Here is a 25,314-nt window from a genome sequence, read left to right as displayed (position 1 = left end):
ACCGTGCAGATGACCTCCCTGTAGATGCCGAAAGCCAACACAAATTCTGGAATAGACAATTTCCTATTGAGGCGGGCATCCCTAGCTTTGACCACAACCGAGACATCGTCGTAGGCATACGTTTTGTTCTCGACAATGTCTTGAGAGGCAATTAGGAGGGAGGCCAGGTTCACATCCTTACCTTCCAGAATGTCCCTTTTCAAGTGCTCCGGTATCATGTGCGCCGGGCTGACTTCTTGGTCATCTGGGTTGATGGATGGCACGGCCACTGGCAACCCGGCTGGTGCCGGTGGCGCCGCCGGTGGTGGCACTGCCAAGGAGAGGGATGTGGTGACCGACTCCAGCTTCTCTAACCTGTCGTTGACCCTGGACATGGACGTCATCAAAGAGGCCAGCATGGCGTGTATGTCCCCCGTGCTGGACTGGCTGGGTCCTTCCCCTGCCTCCGCGTTACTGGCTGACGTGCGCAGTAGACGGAAAAGCTCCGCTTTCCTTGCCGTGGCGGGGAAGGGAATCTGCCGTCTCCTCAATTCTGTCGTGATACGCGGAACTGTCCAGGATCTGATGGCTGCTGGGCTGGAAAGATCGTCTCCCTGGGCTAAGGTGATGGATCTGGCCGGAGTGCCAGGAAGGGAAAAGTTCTCACTTCCTTCCAGAGACATGCTAAAACAGAATAGTTTGTTAGTGTGGGGAAACACAGGATCGTGCTGGCAAGCTAGCTATGCCGGATGGCGAAATAATTAAGCCTAAGATGGTGACAGATGAGGCCCTGCTACTTGCCGAGCGGCTTGAGAGGCACTATCTATGAGTTGGCGCGAGGGGTTGATGAGGCCACTGACGTGGTGGCAGGAGTGTGAGGCCTCTCGGTGACTTGTAAGACAGGACTAGGGAAAGGGAGTGACAGGTGAGGCCCTCTCTATGCAACAGCGAGGCGGCTTACTAACGAGTGGCGCGATGGGTGGCTGCCTCCGAGCGTGTGAGGCGGGGTGTTGGCCTCGCGGACCACTGACTGATGGCGGAGCCAAGAGGGGGATACTCTAGTGGGATTCCGATACCCCTAATGCCAGCACGCTGACCCTAACGGGATGGAGTGAAATGTAGGAAAAATAGACGATTGAGCAGGTGTACGTACCTGGTAGCCAGAAAAAAATCACAGGATACGTGCAGCGTAAATAAGAATGAGCTTGACCGCCTAAAAGAGGGGTAGACAGAAGTGTTATGACGAGAGTTTGACAGCGGTCTGGACGTTAGCATGACCTGAGAGGATTGCGCCGTGAGTTGCCATGGTGACCCGGTATGGTGGATGTGGTGTGAAATGTAGAAAAGAAGCCGGGGGTAGTTTGACTGTGATGATTCCTTTTATTTATTTTCCATATGGCGGGTTTTTTTTTTTTTTTTTTTTTTTGGCGGGTTTAAAAATTGTGATGATTCCTTTTATTTGTTTTCCATATTGGGTTTTTTTTTTTTTTTTCCCTGTGGCGGGGTTTTGTTTTCCCATATGGCGGGTTTTTTTTTTTTTTTTCAAGTGGCGGTTTTTTTTTTTTTTTTCCATGTGGCGGGTTTTTTTTTTTTTTTTTAAGTGGCGGGTTTTCTGTTTTCCATATGGGGTTTTTTTTTTTTTTTTTTTTTTTTTGTTATGTGGCGGGTTTCTGTTTTCCCATATGGCGAGTTTATATATTGGTTTTGTTTTGTTTTCCTCTATTTTCCCATGCGGGTGTTCTGGTGCTTTGTGTGAACGTTTGAGGTTTGAGGATGTGGCGCCCCCCTCCTGAAGGTGCTGGCTGATGGAGGGGAGCGGTAGCCGAATCTTGAGGTGCCTGGTGCAGGGGTGTATGTGCGGCACCCCTCGGCTCCCCCTCCCCCCCGCACAGCGCACGTGCGCGGCATCCGGCCGGCCGCCGGTCACTGCGCATGCGCCGCGGCCGCGCACGCGCCGCGCCCCGCCGCGCATGCGCAAACCGGGCGTCGGGACGCGGCGGACGCCATTGGCAGCGCGGCAGGAGGACGGAGATGCGGGGAAGAGAGGAACCGCGGCGCTGGTGTGGTGTGTGGAGGGGGAGCATGGAGCGGTCGGGTTGCGGTGAGCCACTGGTGACTGTGGGAGGGCGGGCGTGCCGCTGAGCTGGGCGAGGGGAGCGACTTATCCAGCAAAAGTAACAGAATGGTCCCCGCAAGTGACAGCATGATACCTAGTACATGTTTGTGTGTGAGGGGAAGGAAAGTGTGGGATGATGGTGAGGAGGGGAACGGCGTTGGAGGCTGCCATGGGAGCCCGGTACAACGTGTTTTGGCAGCGCTGGGAGTGGGGATGTGGTGTGGTGACCGTGTGCATGCATGATCGGAAAACGTAGCAAACATGAAACCGTGACTGGAGTGAAACTGTGACATGGTTTGACAATGAAAAGGTGAAATGAACGAGCTGGTACAGGGGCAGCCGTGAGGCCCTGTGCTGTACCGTATGACAAGACTCACAGTTTAACGGGCAAAACGGGACCCGCAAGGAACCAGGTGAAGTCGGACGGATGGAACCGGAAAGCTCCAAATCCTGGACCCGCAAGCAATGAACCTCAGAAGAAAAACAGCAACTCGTAAGCAACTTCTCAGTTAACTCCACAAGTAACTCTCTCTCTCTCTCTCTCTCAAAGTTCAGACCTCGGACGGTGCAGGAGTCAGGTAGAGGGGTGCCCTAAATAGGCTGGAGGCGGACCTCAGCCCCTCCCACAAATCCAGGCCAAAGCCTTCACACATATCCACATATATTTATTTTTTATTGTAGATTTTCTTTTTCAATTTTCTTAGGCAGTCATTTTGCCCAAGCGGCTGTTAACCCCTCAGTGCCATCAGTCATACACGTACAGCAGAAGTCTGGGAGTTTAACTATGGCGCAGGCTAAGGAGCTGAGCCAGCGCCATAGCTGGGGAGGGACGGGTGTGTTACACAGCAGACACCTACGTGCAGTGTCCATGATCAGAGACAGTGTCGATCACTGACACTTGACCCTTCAGATGCTGTGGTCAATAGTGATAAAAGGGAGGGGACTCCTTCTGACCCCCCCCCCCCCCCCATGTGATAGAACTGTAGGGTGCCAATCATGGCAGCTTACAGGGTTGTAAAGGCTCCCAGGCCTGCCACTGCAATATTCCTATTAAGGGCTTTTAATAGCAGGAATTCACAATCCCTACAGCCTACAATAGAAAAGAATTGCAATGTATGGTACGATCCAGAGGTCAGTAACCTCTAGCACTCCAGCTGTTATGACTCTTAGCAAGCATACTTTCTATGCTGTTCTTGGCCCTCCTAAAGAAGTGAGTGGAGAAGGCTGGAATCTGTAGTGTCACAACAGCTGGAGCATTGGTGGTTGCTGACCCCTAGTATTGCAAGTTCAAGTCCCCTCGGGCAGTGCTTTTTAACATGAGATACGCAAATCCCAGGTGGTATGAAAGACTGACCGATCATCTAGCAATATTTCATTGCTGGTTCCTAGGGCACCGACATAAGGCTGCTCCAGGACGGAGGCCAGAAGAGGCCCATGTCCTGCATCACAGAGAGCAGCATGGAGGTACCGGGATGTCATTTTCCTTTGCTACTTTGGGTGAGCACACTATTGGATCACCATAGACGGTTAATATTATTACCGGTGGCGAACATAGGAGTGCGTTAGTACTACTGGGGGAATTCTTGATACAAGGGCACACTATAAGGGCTTTATTATGAATAGGGGTACTTTGCTGGGCTTTATTACTAATGGGAGCATTATAGGTGGACATTATTAGGCTACTTTCACACTTGCGTTTTGTGCGGATCAGTCATGGACGGATCCGTTTAGATAATATAACCGTCTGCATTCGTTATGAACGGATCCGTTTGTATTATCTTTAACATAGCCAAGACGGATCCGTCTTGAACACCATTGAAAGTCAATGGGGGACGGATCAGTTTTCTATTGTGCCATATTGAGTCAGTGAAAATGGATCCGTCCCCATTGACTTACATTGTGTGCCGGGACGATCCGTTTGGCTCAGTTTCATCAGACAGACACCAAAATGCTGCAAGCAGTGTTTTGGTGTCCGTCTCCAAAGCGGAATGGAGACTGATCGGAGGCAAACTGAGCGGATCCTTTTCCATTCAGAATGCAAACTGATCCATTTTGGACCGCTTGTGAGAGCCCTGAACGGATCTCACAAACGGAAAGACAAAACGCCAGTGTGAAAGTAGACTGACTTGTGGGGCACTATAAGGGCATTATTACTACTATATTATGACTACTGGGGGCACTATGGTGGTCTTTACTACTAATGGGGATAATATCAGTGGGAATTATTACTACTGTGTGCACGTGATGCAGCCAAGCTAACGGCCTCAGTGTGTCAAAAGTGAGACATAGCAGAAAAGGCTGAATGCTCGACTGTTGATGTATATGTGAGCCACTCACCGCTCCTCCTCGTCATCCATTTACTGATTTACGTTACGTTTTTATGGCAAGTACAGTTTCAGAAGACGTACAGAGAGCCCGCAGGCAGGGGAGGCAGAGATGCAGGCGACTGGGAGCTGGGGAAGAGGACACACTCCCCTAATAGGATCTAATCATTTCATACACTCATATGCATGACAGTGTTAGGTATGCATTATACGAAATCCCTGACTGAACCCCCATCACACATCGGAGATGTGACGGCCGTGTGGGGTGACAACATGTCCCGTGATAACCCAACACCTGCTTCTTGTTTAAAAAAGGTAAAAATGAAAAAGGCAGGTATTTTTTTCCCATACATTTTCCAAGTGAACGGAGAAAGCCTTGCTCACGTTGAATCAGCAATTCCTGGCTCCACAATGGCAAGACAATTTTACAGATGGGAAAGCCAAGACGTCAATAAAGTAACTTAGCCGGAGCTTGTGAGAAAGGAGTCAGCGGGACACGTATGATCATTTCAGAATGATTTCGGCTGCTGAAAATCACTTCAAGGGAGAAGTAGCAAATAGCAATAGATCCCTTTTACCCCTTCACACCACCAATGAATACTCCGGATGACAAACTTGCTGGAAATTTATGCAACTGATCTGCCATGTGTGAATTCAATCTTATGAAAAAGCAAGTGAGGCAAAAAGTGACCCGAGAAGTAGGGAGACTGGTAAAGCAAGAAAGTAAAAGCAGAGGAGGAATGCAGACGACTAAGAGTGCCCATGATGCAGCCACCGGCCGTGTGAACGCATGTTGCGGACAAAGATGGGACATGTCCAATTTTTTGGCGGAGTGATTGCATGGACCTGGAAGCACACGTAAACTGCAGTTAGCAGTCCGCAAAATGGACACGGTCGAGTGAATAGCCCCTAGGGCAGCAATGGACAATATAAATAGTACACAACTTCTGTGAGGAATATGGATAATTTACAGCATTGAACCGGCGATTTAAAAGGAATTATGAATCGCCCACCCATTACAGGCACAAACCGGATACATATTCATGTCCCTGTGGCGACAATGAACAGGCCCGTGGTCTAAGGCCTCTTTCACACTTGCGTTGTCCGGATCCGGCGTGTACTCCACTTGCCGGAATTACACGCCGGATCCGGAAAAACGCAAGTGTACTGAAAGCATTTGAAGACGGATCAGTCTTCAAAATGCTTTCAGTGTTACTATGGCACACAGGACGCTATTAAAGTCCAGGTCGCCATAGTAGTAGTGGGGAGCGGGGGAGCGGTATACTTACCATCCGTGCGGCTCCCGGGGCGCTCCAGAATGACGTCAGAGCGCCCCATGCGCATGGATCATGTGATCACGTCATCCATGCGCCTGTGGCGCCCTGACGTCACTCTGGAGCGCCCCGGGAGCCGCACGGATGGTAAGTATGCTGCTCCCCGCTCCCCACTACAGTTTACCATGGCTGCCAGGACTTTAGCGTCCCGGCAGCCATGGTAACCATTGAGAAAAAGCTAAACGTCGCATCCGGCAATGCGCCGAAACGACGTTTAGCTTAAGGCCGGATCCGGATCAATGCCTTTCAATGGGCATTCATTCCGGATCCGGCCTTGCGGCAAGTGTTCCGGATTTTTGGCCGGAGCAAAAAGCGCAGCATGCTGCGCTATTTGCTGCGGCCAAAAAACGTTCCGTTCCGGAACGGAAGACATCCTGATGCATCCTGAAGGACGGACTGTCCATTCAGAATGCATTAGGATAATCCTGATCAGTATTCTTCCGGCATAGAGCCCCGACGACGGAACTCTATGCCGGAAGACTATAACGCAGGTGTGAAAGAGCCCTTAGTGTGGTGGTGGGAGGCCAGGGAAGGGAGATATACATATCTCCCCACAGAAACCCAATAACGGTACCATGCTTGGACTCTAATTGTAGCCGGAACCTAGATGGGTCTGTTGGTCCCAGAACCATCTCCCTGTGACCTCCTGGTCTGGAGCTATGGGTCCTAATGGGTTTTGTGGGTCCTTGGCTGCCAGCCCAGAAGAGGAGGATGGGACACTTCCCAGAAGCGGGGAGGGGAGGGACCAGCTACATGCAAGCCAGTGGGGCTGGGTCTTTTCTCTGAAGGAGGGTCACATCGTGCCATGTGTTTAGAGGGACCTGCAACCAGCTGACATCACTGCCCTCCATGTGAATACAGCAAAGGACTAATCATAACCCAAAGGAACATTCATCTACCTGGTAACGGACTTGTGCTCTGTGTAATCCTGCTTGTACCATACTACCTGTATTTGTAACCACTGTATATTATTCTCTGTGTATATTATTGTGTTATATCTAGTGAGCACTTAATGCGATTAAATATATAATTTAATCTTGTGCTGTCTTGTATCTCGATCACGAATCCCCAGGTCCGTGTTTCGGCCTAGTTATAAGATACTGCGGGTTGGTTTCTCACCCTATATAATCCCGAGAAGTTTATCAAACAAAAAGCTGGTGGCAGTATACCCGGGCAGAGAAAAGCGCTGTTTTGCAGCGGCAGTGACCAGGCTCTCTCAGCTTGTGCCTCTCTGTGCCCGCGTGGACAGGAGAGGTCTGTGTAAACTGTACCAAGCTGACCTTACATTCTCCTCCGGGAGGGCGTAACGTCACATCTTGGTACACAATGACCATATCGCGTCTCGTGAGCTCGATGTAGTTGTCGTCAAGCGGGCATGAGGGGTGCGTATCCCTAACCCCTTCCCTATACCCCAGTTTTCTAAGACCTCTTTCACACGAGCGTGACAGATTAGGTCCGGATGCGTTCAGTGAAACTCGCACCATTTTGCAAGCAAGTTCAGTCAGTTTTTTTCCGCGATTGCGTTCAGTTTTTTTCATTGCGGGTGCAATGCGTTTTGATGCGTTTTTCACGAGCGTGATAAAAACTGAAGGTTTACAAACAACATCTCTTAGCAACCATCAGTGAAAAACGCACTGCATCCGCACTTGCTTGCGGATGCAATGCATTTTTCACTGAAGACCCGTTCACTTCTGTGGGGCCAGGACTGCGTGAAAAAAAACACAGAATATAGAACATGTTGTGTTTTTTATGCAACGCAGAACTGATGCGTGAGAAAAAACGCTCATGTACACAGACCCTTTGAAATGAATAGGTCAGGATTCAGTGCGGGCGCTATGCATTCACGTCACACATTGCACCCGCGCGGAACACTCGCTCGTGTGAAAGGGGCCTAAGGGTAGTTTCACCGCATCCAGCATAGCTGGAAAGAGCCGTGCACCGCCGGTTCCGTTATGGCTACAATGGGATCCGGCCGCTTTCAGCCGAACAAAATGTTGTGCATTGAGGATCTGCGTAAAAACACAGATGTATGAGAACAAGTTCTGCATCTAGTTAAAAATAACTGGTCTCTGACGGAGCCAACTCAAACTGATGCACAAAATGATGGATCCGTCTTTTTATTTATCTTTCTTTTTCTGACAGACCAAAAGAATGGAAAGATAAATGGTGACGTGAACTTGGCCTAACAGCCAAACTATAAAAGTGAGTTTCTGCACCACTCAAAGTGGCCCTGTGGCCATTAACCCATCAACAGAGGTCGCGCTACATCTTTTCCAGAAGAGTAAAAATACTCCCCTTATTTTTTGGGAGAATCTTTAGACGAGGAGGAGTACGAAAGTTGCAGAAATACAAATACATAATACAAAGGCCTATATAATGTTAAGGACTTGTTCAAATCTGCATTAGAGGCTCAATTCGGGGCCTCTGTGGCAGATTCTGTTAAAAAGACCAGACAACAAAGCTTTGTATGCAGGACTTTTTTGTCTGGTAAAAAGACAAGATCCCGAACGGAACCCATTATAGTCAGTGGAGTCTGTTCAGGTCCGTTAGGTGCTCAGTCCAGCACTTCCGTTATTTTCATTGTTCTGCTCATCTAACAGACGCTCCCTGCACACCATGTCACTGCTGCAGCCATATGCTGACCTCAGCAGTCACATGCCGTATTCTAGTGATGCCAGGGATTGGGTGCACAGTGATGGGGTGTGCACAAAATGTCACCGCTGCAGTCTGGATGAAGATGTGAGCAGTGCAGGAGCGGAGCACATGACTGGAAGCGGCAGGGAAGAAGGGTGGCAAGTACGACTTGGTTTGTTATTTTATCATAACCGCTGCTGCTTGGGACTGCTGGATCTAACTTGACAGCCCCTCATCGAATGCAGTGTCAATAACCGACCTAGAAAGTGATTATTACCATGGATTAAAGGGATCACCACAGATATCCTATTATATATCAGAGCCATCGCGGTCAACCAGACATGTCGCCAGAATAGGGAAAATGCTGCATTACCTGGCTGCCATTCACATAGACCACTCAAGTATTTTTGAGAGGGAGCGTTGTGGCACATAGAGGACCTCCTGAGACTGGGGTCCATATAACCTAACAGGGTTGCCTTCATGAGACTTTAAATGGGTTGTCCCCTTTTTACTATTCATGCACTATCCTCAGGATAAATCATCAATATCAGATCGTCAGGGTTCCAGCTCCGGGCACCCCCGCTGTTTGAAGAGAAGGTAGAGCTCATACGAGCTCTGCCTTCTCCGCTCCGTTTACCTGCTCGCCGCAGCAATTCACATAGTGAGCAGTGTAATTACAAGTATGGCGTTCCCATTCACTTCTGTGGGGCGGCTCTGTCCGTTCAAGTGAATACTAGAGTCATCCCATAGAAGTGAATAGAGATGCCATAGTTGTAATTACACCTCCTCACCACTGCAACTGCTGCAGCAAGCAGGTAAACAGAGTGGAGAAGGCAGCGCTCATACAAGAGCTACCTTCTCTTCAAATAGCTGATCGGTGGGGGTGCCAGGAGTTAGAATCCCGCCGATCTGATATTGATGACCTATCCAGAGGATAGGGCATGAATAGTAAAAAGCGGACAACCCCTTGAATTTTAAAATTCTGACTTGTACACAGAGTAAACCCCTCCTCCTCCCCCCTCCCCCCCCCCCCACTTTATCACGGTACACTCATGGACAATGAGGTAGGGTTTGACTTTTTCTTACTAGTATTTGCCCTTTTAATTCAAATTCTTTAAAGAAAAAATAAAAATAAAAAAATCACACAATGCCTGTCCTGTACCGCTACAGAACAGCGACATGACGTCTCCTCAAGTTATTTAGAGCGCTGACAGACGTCCAGTGATTTACGATACTGCCAGGACCTCTTTCAGTCAATATTCAATTGCAGGGCATTTGATTTCTTATGTGACAGTACATACGGCTCCTGCCTACTAATACAGACACATCCTGCATCCCAGCCGAAACACAAGCTCTTACTGCAGGAAAAAACATTACAATAGGGGGGCGCCAGCATCACGTCTGACGCTCTCAGCTGGAGACACAAACTGGGATATCTACAGTACAGTGTCTGCAGACTGGGCGGACATTAGTTAGATTATCTAAACCAATGTGCTATGACACCATACTCAGTTACCAGTAGCACGACAAAGTTACATGTGTCATGTACAGTACAAACCAAAAGTTTGGACACACCTTCTCATTCAAAGAGTTTTCTTTATTTTCATGACTATGAAAATTGTAGATTCACACTTAAGGCATCAAAACTATGAATTAACACATTTGGAATTATATACATAACAAAAAAGTATGAAATAACTGAAAATATGTCATATTCTAGGTTCTTCAAAGTGGCCACCTTTTGCTTTGATTACTGCTTTGCACACTCTTGGCATTCTCTTGATGAGCTTCAAGAGGTAGTCACCCGAAATGGTCTTCCAACAGTCTTGAAGGAGTTCCCAGAGATGCTTAGCACTTGTTGGCCCTTTTGCCTTCACTCTGCGGTCCAGCTCACCCCAAACCATCTCGATTGGGTTCAGGTCCGGTGACTGTGGAGAGGTCATCTGGCGCAGCACCCCATCACTCTCCTTCCCTGGAGGTGTGTTTGGGGTCATTGTCCTGTTGAAAAATAAATGATGGTCCAACTAAACACAAACCGGATGGAATAGCATGCCGCTGCAAGATGCTGTGGTAGCCATGCTGGTTCAGTATGCCTTCAATTTTGAATAAATCCCCAACAGTGTCACCAGCAAAGCACCATCACACCTCCTCCTCCATGCTTCACGGTGGGAACCAGGCATGTAGAGTCCATCCGTTCACCTTTTCTGCGTCGCACAAAGACACTGTGGTTGGAACCAAAGATCTCAAATTTGAACTCATCAGACCAAAGCACAAATTTCCACTGGTCTAATGTCTATTCCTTGTGTTCTTTAGCCCAAACAAGTCTCTTCTGCTTGTTGCCTGTCCTTAGCAGTGGTTTCCTAGCAGATATTCTACCATGAAGGCCTGATTCACACAGTCTCCTCTTAACAGTTGTTCTAGAGATGTGTCTGCTGCTAGAACTCTGTGTGGCATTGACCTGGTCTCTAATCTGAGCTGCTGTTAACCTGCGATTTCTGAGGCTGGTGACTCGGATGAGAGGTGACCCTTGGTCTTCCGCATGTGAGCCAGTTTCTTTGTAGCGCTTGATGGTTTTTGTGACTGCACTTGGGGACACTTTCAAAGTTTTCCCAATTTTTCGGACTGACTGACCTTCATGTCTTTACTTAGCTGCTTTTTTCTTGCCATAATACAAATTCTAACAGTCTATTCAGTAGGACTATCAGCTGTGTATCCACCTGACTTCTCCACAACGCAACTAATGGTCCCAACCCCATTTATAAGGCAAGAAATCCCACTTATTAAACCTGACAGGGCACACCTGTGAAGTGAAAACCATTTCAGGTGACTACCTCTTGAAGCTCATCAAGAGAATGCCAAGAGTGTGCAAAGCAGTAATCAAAGCAAAAGGTGGCTACTTTGAACAACCTAAAATATGACATATTTTCAGTTGTTTCACACTTTTTTGTTCTGTATATAATTCCACGTGTGTTAATTCATAGTTTTGATGCCTTCAGTGTGAATACAATTTTTATAGTCATGAAAATAAAGAATAAAGAAAACTCTTTGAATGAGAAGGTGTGTCCAAACTTTTGGTCTGTGCTGTATGTGCAACCTTTCCATCTTTAATGGCCATTTTTAAACTATTTTCACATCCGTTTTCTGGCTATCTGTCCATTTTTAATGGCTGTTAAAAATGGATGAGTTCAGTTGGCTTTTTTTTTTATCCAAACTTCTGCAGTGGCCTGCGTATATATAATGTCCCACATAGTGCCCGCAGCATTAATAATGCCTCCCTCAATGCCCCCCCCAGTATGATTAAAGGGGTTGTCTCACTTCAGCAAATGAACATTTATAATGTAGAGAAACTTAATACAAAACGCTTACTAATGTATTGCGATTGTCCATATTGCCTCCTTTGCTGGCTGGATTACTTTTTCCATCACATTATACACTGCTCGTTTCCATGGTGATGACCACCCTGCAATCCTGAAGTAGTGGTCATGCTTACACAGTATAGAAGAAGGCATTAGACTATGTGCTAGGGTTGTTGAGATACCAAAATTTTGATTCGATTTCGATACCACGCAGAAAAATTATTATTATTATTTTTTTTTTAAAAAAGCCACGTGCATTCTGCATTTTATGAAAAGTCCGGCCCATAATTGAACAGCCCGATCCTCTTTTTTAGGGGGAAAAGGTGAAACACGAATCAAGCGGTTTTTATTTTTTTTATTTTTTTTCTGTTACGGCGTTCACCGCATAGGAGATCTTGTCATATTTTAATAGTTGGCACTTTTTTGGGCATGGTGATATGTAATATGTTTATTTATTGTTTATATATTTTATATGTAAAATTGGGAAAGGGGGCGATTTAAACTTAATATTTTGGCGTTAGTTATTAAATAAAAAGTAAAAAAAAAACAATTAGCCTCCTTAGGGGCTAGAACCTGAGACCTATCATCTCTTGTCCTATTCTCCCTGATAGAACTCCATTAGGGTGAATAGGGGACCCTGTGGCCAATGCCACCAATGATTAGAATACTGGGGGGTGCGCACTGTGCCACCAATGAAGATAACTAGCCCTATAATACAAATACAGGCGCCGGGTGCCTGTATTTGTATTATAAGGCTAGTTATCATTGGCGGCACAGTGGCCACAGTCCCTCCCCTCCTCCGCCCCTCTCTCTTCTTATTGGTGGCAGCAGCGGCACAGGGTAAGGGAGGCACTCCTGCTCCCCTGTGCTGCTGAGGAGAACATGGCATGCGTTAGGGCTGCACGATATGGGAATTTTGTGCAATTGCGATTAGGGCCCTAAAAATTGCGATAACTATATGAGATACGATATTTTAAAGGGAATTGTGCTAGAGGTCTATTTGCACAATCACCCACAAATTACTGATAATGCTGAATTGTAGGTTTTTGAGGAGGAAAATAAGAAAAAAAATATTTTGAACCAAAAAGGAGGGAGGGGAGGGGGATCTGTGGATGGCACTGTGAGGGAGGGAGGGAGGGGAGGGGGATCTGTGGATGGCACTGTGAGGGAGGGAGGGAGGGAGGGGAGGGGGGGGGGATCTGTGGATGGCACTGTGAGGGAGGGAGAGGAGGGGGGATCTGTGGATGGCACTGTGAGGGAGGGAGAGGAGGGGGGGATCTGTGGATGGCACTGTGAGGGAGGGAGAGGAGGGGGGATCTGTGGATGGCACTGTGAGGGAGGGAGAGGAGAGGGGGATCTGTGGATGGCACAGGGAGGGAGGGGAGGGGGGATCTGTGGATGGCACTGTGAGGGAGGGAGGGGAGGAGGGGGGATCTGTGGATGGCACTGTGAGGGAGGGAGGGGAGGGGTATCTGTGGATGGCACTGTGAGGGAGGGAGGGGAGGGGTATCTGTGGATGGCACTGTGAGGGAGGGAGGGGAGGGAGGGGATATGTGGATGGCACTGTGAGGGAGGGAGGGGAGGGGGGGGGATATGTGGATGGCATTGTGAGGGAGGGAGGGGAGGGGGGGTTCTGTGGGTGGCACTGTGAGGGAGGGGATCTGTGGATGGCACTGTGAGGGAGAGGAGGGGATCTGTGGATGGCACTGTTATTGGGGAGGGGATCTGTGGATGGCACTGTTATGGGGGAGGGGAATCTGTGGATGGCACTGTTATGGGGGAGGGGAATCTGTGGATGGCACTGTTATGGGGGAGGGGAATCTGTGGATGGCACTGTTATGGGGGGGATCTGTGGATGGCACTGTTATGGGGGGGATCTGTGGATGGCACTGTTATGGGGGGGATCTGTGGATGGCACTGTTATGGGGGGGGGGATCTGTGGGTGGCACATTATAATACAGGGACTGCAGCGGTCCCCGATGTCATTCCTAATCCAGATGCCAGCCCCCTGCCCCTCCTCCCTCTGTTGATACACCCGCTGACCGCACTGTGCGGCGGGTGTATCATTGTAGTTAACCACCTCAGCTCCCCTAGCTTAAACACCCTTAATGACCAGACCACTTTTTACAATTCTGCACTACACTACTTTCACCGTTTATTGCTCGGTCATGCAACTTACCACCCAAATGAATTTTACCTTCTTTTCTTCTCACTAATAGAGCTTTCATTTGGTGGTATTTCATTGCTGCTGACATTTTTACTTTTTTTTGTTATTAATCGAAATTTAACTAAATTTTTTTTAAAAAAAATGACATTTTTCACTTTCAGTTGTAAATTTTTTTTAAAAAAACGACATCCATATATAAATTCTTCGCTAAATTTATTGTTCTACAGGTCTTTGATAAAAAATAAATAAAAAAAATGGTTTGGGTAAAAGTTATAGCGTTTACAAACTATGGTACAAAAATGTGAATTTCCGCTTTTTGAAGCAGCTCTGACTTTCTGAGCACCTGTCATGTTTCCTGAGGTTCTACAATGCCCAGACAGTAGAAAAACCCCACAAATGACCCCATTTCGGAAAGTAGACACCCTAAAGTATTCGCTGATGGGCATAGTGAGTTCATAGAACTTTTTATTTTTTGTCACAAGTTAGCGGAAAATTATGTTTTTAATTTTTTTATTTTTTTTCTTACAAAGTCTCATATTCCACTAACTTGTGACAAAAAATAAAAACTTTCATGTACTCACTACGCCCATCATGAAATACCTTGGGGTGTCTTCTTTCCAAAATGGGGTCACTTGTGGGGTAGTTATACTGCCCTGGCATTTTAGGGGCCCAGATGCATGCGAAGTGGTTTGAAATCAAAAAATGGCCTGTGAAATCCGAAAGGTGCTCTTTAGAATATGTGCTTATTTGTCCACCTAGGCTGCAAAAAAGTGTCACACATGTGGTATCGCCGTACTCAGGAGAAGTTGGGGGAATGTGTTTTGGGGTGTCATTTTATATATACTGCTGGGTGAGAGAAATATCTCGGCAAAAGACAACTTTTCCCATTTTGTTATACAAAGTTGGCATTTGACCAAGATATTTCTCTCACCCAGCATGGGTATATGTAAAAAGACACCGCAAAACACATTCCCCAACTTCTCCTGAGTATGGTGACATTTTTTTGCAGCCTAGATGCGCAAAGGTGCCCAAATTCCTTTTAGGAGGGCATTTTTAGACATTTGGATCCCAGACTTCTTCTCACGCTTTAGGGCCCCTAAAAAGCCAGGGCAGTATAAATACCCCACATGTGACCCCATTTTGGAAAGAAGGCACCACAAGGTATTCAATGAGGGGCACGGCGAGTTCATAGAAATATTTTTTTTTTTGGCACAAGTTAGAGGAATTTTTTATTTTTTTTTCCACAAAGTCTCACTTTCCGCTAACTTGGGACAAAAATTTCAATCTTTCATGGACTCAATATGCCCCTCAGCGAATACCTTGGGGTGTCTTCTTTCCAAAATGGGGTCATTTGTGGGGTGTTTGTACTGCCCTGGCATTTGAGGGTCTCCGCAATCATTACATGTATGGCCAGCATTAGGAGTTTCTGCTATTCTCCTTATATTGAGCATACAGGTAATGAGATTTTTTTTTTCCGTTCAGCCTCTGGGCTGAAAGAAAAAGTGAACGGCACAGATTTCTTCATTCACATCGCAATGCTTCTGTCAAAATGCACATCAGTGCTGCAGCTAGTCGATCGGTTGGTCCACCTGGAAGGTAAAAAAAAAAAAAAAAAGAAAGAAAAAACCAGGCCGCAACGCAATAAATTTTATTAACTTTATAATAACATTTGAACAGAACATATAAACTTGATTTAACTTTTGCAACTGAACGTTAACTTTTTGCTTACTGGTGATTTTTTTTTTTTTTTTTTTTTTTTTTTTTTTTTACCTTTATAGGACAAACCTCTCCTTCCCCATGGGACAATGTGCAAAGCGCAAAACGCCCAAATATGTGGCGAAGTACATTATGCACTTTGTCCCAGGTGAAAGGAGAGGTTTGCAGCAGCTCTGTGTGAATGGGCCCTAATAGCCCTGTGTGCCTGTCCTGTGAGATGCAATCCCTATGCTAAGTGTACCTGTGTGTGGTACTTCCGGAAACACTCCCCTAAGCATAGGGCAGGGTGGTCAGGGCAGTCAGGACAGAAATAGCGGGTGTCACGCCTTATTCCACTCCTGCTACAGACACGACATTTTTTTCGGGGTGGCGGTCGGTTTGAGGTACCAGCAACGACACTGGTGAAATGTCGCTCGTGTAGACGGCTCACTACACTGGTGGATGGGGCCACGGAACCTCCTGGATACAGGAGGTTCTCAATGATCTCTTCCTGAAATTTGAGGAAGGATCCTGTTCTCCCAGCCTTACTGTAGAGAACAAAACTATTATACAGAGCCAATTGAATTAAATATACAGACACCTTCTTATACCAGCGTCTGGTTCTGCGGGAAAGGAGATAAGGAGCCAACATCTGGTCATTGAAGTCCACCCCTCCCATGAGCAAATTATAGTCGTGGACACAGAGGGGCTTTTTAATGACACGGGTTGCTCGTTCAATTTGTATTGTCGTGTCTGCGTGAATGGAGGAGAGCATGTAAACGTCACGCTTGTCTCTCCATTTCATCGCGAGCAGTTCTTCGTTACACAAGGCAGCCCTCTCCCCCCTTGCAAGACGGGTGGTAACGAGCCGTTGGGGGAAGCCCCGGCGACTAGGTCGCGTGGTGCCACAGCAGCCAATCTGTTCTAGGAACAAATGCCTGAAGAGGGCCACACTTGTGTAGAAATTGTCCACATAAAGATGGTACCCCTTGCCAAATAAGACTAACACCAAGTCCCAGACTGTCTTCCCACTGCTCCCCAGGTAGTCAGGGCAACCGATCGGCTCCAGGGTCTGATCTTTACCCTCATAGATCCTAAATTTGTGGGTACAGCCTGTGGCCCTTTCACAGAGCTTATACAATTTGACCCCATACCGGGCGCCCTTGCTTGGGATGTATTGTTTGAAGCCAAGGCGCCTGGTAAAATGTATAAGGGACTCGTCTACGCAGATGTTTTGCTCAGAGGTATACAAATCTGCAAATTTCTGGTTGAAGTGGTCTATGAGGGGCCGAATTTTGTGGAGCCGGTCAAAAGCCGGGTGGCCTCTGGGATGAGAGGTGCTATTGTCACCAAAGTGCAGGAAACGCAGGATGGTCTCAAATCGTGTCCTGGACATAGCAGCAGAGAACATGGGCATGTGATGAATTGGGTTCGTGGGTTCATGCTTTTTGGTTAGACCCATGTTGAGGAGAAGGCCCAGAAAAATTTTAAATTCGGAAACTTGGACGGGTTTCCACCGGAAAGACTGGGCATAAGAGCTTCCCGGGTTGGCGGCTATAAATTGAGTGGCATACCGATTTGTTTCAGCCACAACTAAGTCCAAGAGCTCCGCAGTCAAGAACAGCTCAAAAAATCCCAGGGCCGAACCGATCTGAGCTGTCTCAACCCGAACTCCAGACTGGGCGGTGAATGGGGGAACTACAGGTGCGGCTGAAGTTGGGGACTGCCAATCAGGGTTTGCCAGCACCTCAGGGACTCTAGGGGGTCTACGGGCCTGTCTGTGCGGGGTAACTATTGCACGTGCCACCGTACCAGCTTCAACTGCCCTTCTGGTGCTCGCTACTTCACCAGGTTGTACGGCAGTGCTGGTACTAGGTCCAGGAAGGGCTGGGCTGCCGGTGTATGCCTCACCGCGTGATCCGACAGCACCAGCCCCACTCTGCTGCTCTTGAAGCGGATCCTGCGCAACCTGCGGTCTAGCGACACGGGGCCGGGTACGCCTGGTGGTATCAGGGACCTCAGCCTCCTCGTCCGAACTTTGGGTCAGAGAGCCACTGCTTTCTACAGGTTCGTATTCTGACCCGCTGGATTCATCAGATGAGGGTTCCCACTCCTCATCCGACTGGGTCAGAAGCCTGTATGCCTCTTCAGAAGAATACCCCCTGTTTGACATTTGGACTACTAAATTTAGGGGTATTCCCTGAGACTACCCAAGAAAAAAAAGCAAGCCTGTCTTACAAATGGGAGGCTAGCGAAGTACCGGAAGCCGCTGCGATTGATTAAAAAAAATATCAAAACTGATTTTCTTTTTATCGCCGCAGCGCTTGTAAAGTGATTGTGCAGTGATCAAAAAAAAATATATATTTTTTGTCACTGCGGCGGGGCGGGCATGGGTGAACGCATGTGTGGGCGACCGATCAGGCCTGATCGGGCAAACACTGCGTTTTGGGTGGAGGGCGAGCTAAGGTGACACTAATAGTATTATAGATCTGACTGTGATCAGTTCTGATCACTTACAAATCCTATAAAAGTACAAATGCTGATTAGCGATACGCTAATCAGCGAATCAGTGACTGCGGTGCGGTGGGCGCTAAACTACCTAACCAAGGGGCCTAAACTATCCTAAAACTATCAGTCAATACCAGTAGAAAAAAAAAAATGTGACAGTTTACACTGATCACTTTTTTACCTTTCACTAGGTGATTGACAGGGGCAAGAAGGGGTGATCAAGGGGTTAATTGGGGTGCTGGGGGGGCTAAGGTGTAGTGTTTGGTGCTACTCACTGTGATGTCTGCTCCTCTGCTGAGGCCAACCGACCAAAAGGACCAGCAGAGGAGCAGGGAAGCCATTTAACACCTTATATTTACAAATATAAAGTGTTAACTGGCTTCTGATTTGGTTTTTTAAAAATCGCCAGCCTGCCAGCCACGATCATTGGCTGGCAGGCTGGTGACTAAATACTACTCTAATTTTTGCCGGCCCGCGATCCGCATGCGCGGGCCGGCTTTGACCGAAATCTCGCGTCTCACAAGAGGACGCGCCGGCGCGTCCAGGAGGAATTACAGGGCCGCCGCCAGGACGGTTAATTGCAGCATTTTTGGGTCAGCCAAATCGCCATATCGCGATACGATTGCTTTGGCGATATATCGTGCAGGCCTAGCGTAGTAGCGCAGCCTAGTATCGGTAAATGTCAAATCCTGGTACAAAAGTATTGATTGGGTATAGATAATTCAATAGCCGCTTCAATCGTACTATGCAGGTCACCAGAGAGGTAGGTGCTTTTTATTACAGTGTGCAAGCATGACCACCAATGGAGGATTGCAGGGTGCCCATGTCCCTGGATACGAGCAGTGTATAATGTGCTGGAAAAATTAATCCAGCCAGCAAAGGAGGCAATATGGACAATCATAATACATTAGTAAGTGCCTTGTATTAACTTTATCTACATTATAGATGTAATTTGCTGAAGTGAGACAACTGCTTTAATGCAGGGCTCATGTAAGGGCTCATGAACACAAACGTGTCCTATTCTTGTCTGCAATTGCGGACAAGAATAGGCATATTCTATTAGTGCCGGCAATGTGCGGTCCGCAAAATGCGGAACGCACACTGCTGCTGTCTGTGTTTTGTCGGATCCGAAAAACACACACGGATGTGTGAATGGACAGCACAGCACACAGACCACGCATGACACCACTGGTTCTCAGGTGTGTAAGGCATCATACAGACTGCGTCCCTTCACATACACTGCGTTCCCCTTGACTCCCCAAATAAGAGCTGTAGGCACTGTGTGGGATCCGCGCAGGACCGTATTACAAGGTTATCCTTTCTTAGAAGAGATAATAGACCAGGCGAAGGAATATATAAAACATATTTTCCGCTACAGGGTTAATTCATAATCCAGTAGAATAACCCTGAATGCATCGGTATGAAATTGGAGGTATACAGGGTGTGGGGGGGGGGGGGGGGGGGATTAGCTCTCTTTCGGGGGTCATTCTCACAGATGTCTTCGCCAGACACCAAGGTTAAGGTCCAAACACTGCGCTTTATTGCGGCACATCCGCGTAAATGTAAACAATTATACAAAACAAAAACACTCGCCCGGCTGGGCTCTAACTTAACATAACCTAGTCCCCATCTTAACTACAGGTTACAGTTCATACCTTGCATCAGATCCGGCTTTCCCAGCCTAACCGTTCCCCAGCCTCCAGGCTGTACAAGTACGAGTCCCTTTGGGGGGGGGGGGGGGGATTAGGATCCAGCAGTCCTCCCGACTCTGACCTAGTGACCCTAGTACCACAGGAGTCACTGCGTCCCCCAAAGTCCAGGCTATCACCTAGCCTCGTGGCCCCTCAGCCAGCCCGGCTGACCACTCTTCCAGAGCCTCCAGCAGCACTGACTGACAGTCTGGGCTGGGCTCTTATCCCAGACTGATTGTGGCACCTGGTGCTGCCTCAGACCTGATGACTGTCGGGGAAGACATGGAAACTCCTGCTACGAATCTGCCCTAGCAGCCATGAGGCCCGTCACTGCCTCACAAGGGGTACTGCACCACCCCATACAGATGGCATAACCGGGTGAGGTGTCTGAGATCTCCTGCTTTGACACAGAGCGCTTTCACAAATGTTTTATTTTCATTTTTTTTTGCTGTTCGTGTGAGGATTGTTGTGTACAAAATTGTTCACAATCGATGGTATCCTCGTGTACTCACTAACTGTACAAAGTCTGCCTTGACATCGTTCACATTACCAAAGCTTCACACAATGTTCCTTTAGGGTCCATTCACACGTCCGCGTAATAGGTCCACTTCCGTTCCGCAATTTTGCGGAATGGGTGCGGACCCATTCATTTCAATGGGCCCGCAAAAGATGTGGGACGGGACACAATGTCCTGTCCGCATCCGTGGTTCCTTTCCACGGCCCCGCAAAAAAGATAGAGCATGTCCTATTCTTGTCCACAGTCACGGACAAGAATATGCATTTCTATCATAGTGCCGGCCATGTGCGGTCCGCAAAGCGTGAAACGCACATGGCCAATGTCCGCGTTTTGCGGATCCGCAATTTGCAGTTGCAGACGTGTGGATGGACCCTTACATTACCACAATTAAATAATGATGCCGATTTGATTGCAATTGTTCACTCACTACATACATTTACACTGCACGATTATCGCCCCGCATGAGTCGTTAGCGTTCGAATTGGAACAATTATCTGCTCGCTGTTATACACAGCAGCCAATCTGAGGAGGCAGAGCTGCAGGGGGAGGGACTAAGCAGCAGCCTGAACCAATGATGAGACAGGGGGTAGGTCTCAGACTACCTCACATTCCCTGTAGGCACTGGAGCTAAACTGTAGTCTGACAAAGGAGCAATATCTGGTTAATAAATAAAAGACTGCATGTAAGCACCAGGGACTACTAGTAGTGTAAATCATCTCCGAGTTCCTGGCTACAGGAAATGCTGGCGTACAAGCATGTGCCTCCTCAGAGAAGAAAGTCAATGGGAAAAGCTGGGGTACCCCTGCATTCGTGCACAGCACCATCTGTGTGCACGCCATCTGCAGATGCGGACCCATTGACTTGAATGGGTCCTCGATCCACCATCCATGATGGTCCGCACTGCAAAAAATAGGACATGTTTTATTTTTTTTTGCAGTGCGGAGACACGGACTGAAATCCCACGGAGGTGCTTCTGATCCGTGCCTCCGCTTCATATCTTGCGCACTGAGGACTGATTCAAATCAATGGCTCCACATCCGTGATACGGTGTGCATACGGCCGGTGCCCATACATTGCGGACCCGCTGTTTGTGGTCCACAATGGGCACTGGGCACAAACACTCATGTGCTTGAGCCCTCATATAGACGCTGAGCGATTTCAGGGGTGTCATGTAAAGCTTCAGTTTGCCTTCACTGTGCTCCCCAGCGGACATCTGACCCGCTCACCTGCACAGGGTGAATAACCCTCAAAAGGCTATCTGTACACGGCGCTGACTCTCGTGCAGAAAACAAAACGCAGCGTCCTGCCCTCGGTAGAACAGTGCTATTCACGGCTGCAAATTGGACAAGAATAGGACATGTTTTATTTTTATTTTTCTGGGCCACGGAACAGACATACGGATGCGGACAGCATCTTTTGCGGCCCCACTGATATGGATGGGTCCGCTTCCGACCTAAAAATAATGCAGATCGGGTGCCGACAAAACCAATGGTTGGGTGCACGGGCCGTAATACGTACTAGCCAAGCGTACGAGATTAGACAGATCTCATGCACACTTTCCGTGCAAAAATTGACCTGAGAATTGACAGAAACGTCCGTCATATCAACATGACTTGTCCCACGTCTAGGACCCACTCCTATATAGAGAATAGGCCCCTGAAGTGAGGGCAGAGGACACACCGCATTCATCTTTACGGGAGTTCTGAGAATAGTCTAGCGAGTGCACTCAGCTAATTTCGGAGGTCCCACAGCAGTGAATGGAAGGCACACCGCACATGCATGGCCACCCCTTCATTTGTCACTAAGGCCAGAAATAGCGGAGCCAGAGCTCGGCCATCTTCACAACTCCCAAAACAGTTAGGCCCCTTTCACACGTGTGAGTATTCCGCGCGGATGCGATGCGCGAGTTGAACGCATTGCACCCGCACTGAATCCCGACCCATTCATTTCTATGGGGCTGTTCACATGAGCGGTGATTTTCACGCATCACTTATGCGTTGTGTGAAAATCGCAGCATGCTCTATTTTGTGCATTTTTCACGTAACGCAGGCCCCATAGAAATGAATGGGGTTGCGTGAAAATCGCAAGCATCCGCAAGCAAGTGCAGATGCGGTGCGATTTTCACGCGCGGTTGCTAGGAGACAATCGGGATGGAGACCCGATCATTATTATTTTCCCTTATAACATGGTTATAAAAGGGAAAATAATACCATTCTGAATACAGAATGCATAGTACAAAAGCGCTGGAGGGGTTAAAAAAATAAATTATTTAACTCACCTTAGTCCACTTGTTCACGTAGCCGGCATCTCCTTCTGTCTCCTTTGCTGAACAGGACCTGTGGCGAGCATTAAATACAGGTAAAGGACCTTTGGTGACGTCACTCCGGTCATCACATGATCCATCACATGATCTTTTACCATGGTGATGGATCATATGATGACCGGAGTGACGTCACCAAAGGTCTTTTACCTGTATTTAATGCTCGCCACAGGTCCTGTTCAGCAAAGGAGACAGAAGGAGATGCCGGCTACGTGAACAAGTGGACTAAGGTGAGTTAAATAATTTTTTATTTTTTTTTAACCCCTCCAGCGCTATTTTACTATGCATTCTGTATTCAGAATGCTATTATTTTCCCTTATAACCATGTTATAAGGGAAAATAATACAATCTACAGAACACCGATCCCAAGCCTGAACGTCTGTGAAGAAGTTCGGGTTTGGGTACCAAACATGCGCGATTTTTCTCACGCGAGTGCAAAACGCATTACAATGTTTTGCACTCGCGCAGAAAAACCACGGGTGTTCTCGTAACGCACCCGCACATTTTCCCGCAACGCCCGTGTGAAAGAGGCCTGAAAAAAAAAAAAAAAAAGGGCGGCTTCGCTTGCGCAGTGTGCTCACCTTCACTTTGGGGGTCCCTGTTCTGGAGATAGGAGCAGGTCCCAAAGGTGGGAACCGCACCGATCTAACATGGATAGCAAATCCTAGCTACACGCCATCAGGGTCTGATATAGGACAGCCTCTGAGGCTACTTTCACACCAGCGTTTTTACTGGATACGGCGGGGTTCAGCAAAAACGCTTCCGTTACTGATAATGCAACCGTCTGTATTATCTCTAAAACAGCCAAGGCAGATCCTGCACTAAAACCACTGTAAGTCAACGGAGATGGATTATTTTCCTTTCATGTCCGAGCATCCCAGGACGTACTCAAAACGCTGCCCGCATGGGAACACAACCAAATGGAACGCATTCTGGTGCACTCCAATCCGGTTTGTCATCACTGACAATGAATGGGCACAAAACTGAAGTCCCCCCCCCCCCCCATCCTATGACGGATCTCAATAGCAGAAAGGGAAAGCGCAAGTGTGAAAGGAGCCCAATCTGTTCTCCGAGGTTACATCCTAAACATGTCTGCGGGTCCATACCTGGTGCACGGAAATGTCAGGCTCTGCCCTACAGTGACACTATACACACACACACGAGTGCACAGCACATTCGTGTAGCTATAGAACATACACATCACATACAATGCATGTACAGCACATAATACATACGTGTAGCTATATAACATACAATGCATGTACAGTACATACAGTATACAGTACATATGAGCAGCTATATAACTTACACATCACATACATGTATAGCTCCACAACACACAGATCACATACATGTATAGCTCCACAACACACAGATCACATACAGTGCACACCACATACACTACATACATGTGCAGCTATATAACATACACACAACACACAGTGCACACCACATACATGATCAGCTATATAACTTACACATCACATACATGTATAGCTACACAACACAGATCACATACAATGCACAGCACATACACTACATACATGTGCAGCTATATAACACACACAGATGACATACAATGCACAGCACATTCATGTGCAGCTATATAACATACACATAACAGATCACATACAGTGCACACGGTTGCCACTTTATTACACAGGTCGTAGTCGGGTCGGGGCTCACACTAGGAGATGGGGTCACCCACCTGTGTGTCGGGTCACCTCCGGGATCACACCGCCGGCCGGGGGAGCCATGAAGAGTTGGCAGATGTCGGAAGGAAGAGGAGAAGCCCTAGCAGCCCATGGTCCTCCCAGACAGGCGGTACAGGAGCCTCGCGTGTCAGACACCGGGCAGACGGAGACAGCCGCTCCGCGGGGTCCTCTTGTCACCCACTTATTCCAACTTATACGCCTCTTTGGGGTCACTTCTAATGCTCCTTTCCATAACAACCAGAAAAAAATAAAAAATAAACACCCGTTCTCGGCACCTACTGACACCCGACACACCCGCCGCCGGGCCACCCTATGCCGTCGTCGCCGTTCACCGTAGCTTTTAACGTTCCATCCGGTCCCGAGCCCCCCTCACCCTTCGGCTACTTCCGGAAAACTTCCGAAGCGACTTTGCGACTAGCAGAAAGAAAAAGGCGAGGCTGCGTGCGCTGGCCCCGCCCACCCGTCTGCGTCACAAAGAAGGGCGGGATAGTCAGAAGCCGGGCTGTGGAGTGTAGGAGAGGGCTGTCAGTCAGGGCTCGCTGCCCTCTCCGTGCGGCCCACGCGTATGTCCAGGGACGGGACGTGTTTTGTGTCCTGTCGGTTTCACCCTAAGACTGTATGCCTCCATGTAGTGGTTGGTGCGCAGAGGCACAGTGTTTGGGGGGTGCTGTAATATGGCTGTGTGCACTCCCTTCACACAGGTGCCTGAAATCTTGCACACAGCCATGTCATCTCTGTAGACAGACCCAGCGAGTAACACAACATTGCACTTGGTAAATAAAGGAAACCTGTCATCACTTTCTAAACCTATTTATTTATCCTCTAACTTTTCTATAAATACTTTTTAATACATTAGGCTCCATTCACACGTCCGTAGAATGTGTCTGCACCTGTTCCGCAATTATCCGGAATGGGTGCGGACCCAATCCGTATTTCCGGAGCGCGGCCCCGAACTTCC

The 25,314-nt window shown here is 48.0% G+C and overlaps 1 protein-coding gene across 1 annotated transcript in view; it reads right to left on the bottom strand.

The window, feature by feature from the left end:
- Nucleotides 1–24,748, bottom strand: part of GMCL1 (germ cell-less 1, spermatogenesis associated) — a 114,224-nt gene extending 89,476 nt beyond the window's left edge. Inside the window, exon 1 of the mRNA XM_044279288.1 lies at nucleotides 24,350–24,748. The gene's annotated coding sequence lies outside the window, so the exon portion shown is untranslated. The remainder of the gene's footprint in view (nucleotides 1–24,349) is intronic.
- Between the last annotated feature and the right edge of the window lie 566 nt (nucleotides 24,749–25,314).

This window comes from Bufo gargarizans, chromosome 2, assembly GCF_014858855.1.
Source record: "Bufo gargarizans isolate SCDJY-AF-19 chromosome 2, ASM1485885v1, whole genome shotgun sequence".
Classification (NCBI taxonomy): Eukaryota; Metazoa; Chordata; class Amphibia; order Anura; family Bufonidae; genus Bufo; species Bufo gargarizans.
This window is presented reverse-complemented; position numbering and strand designations above follow the sequence as displayed.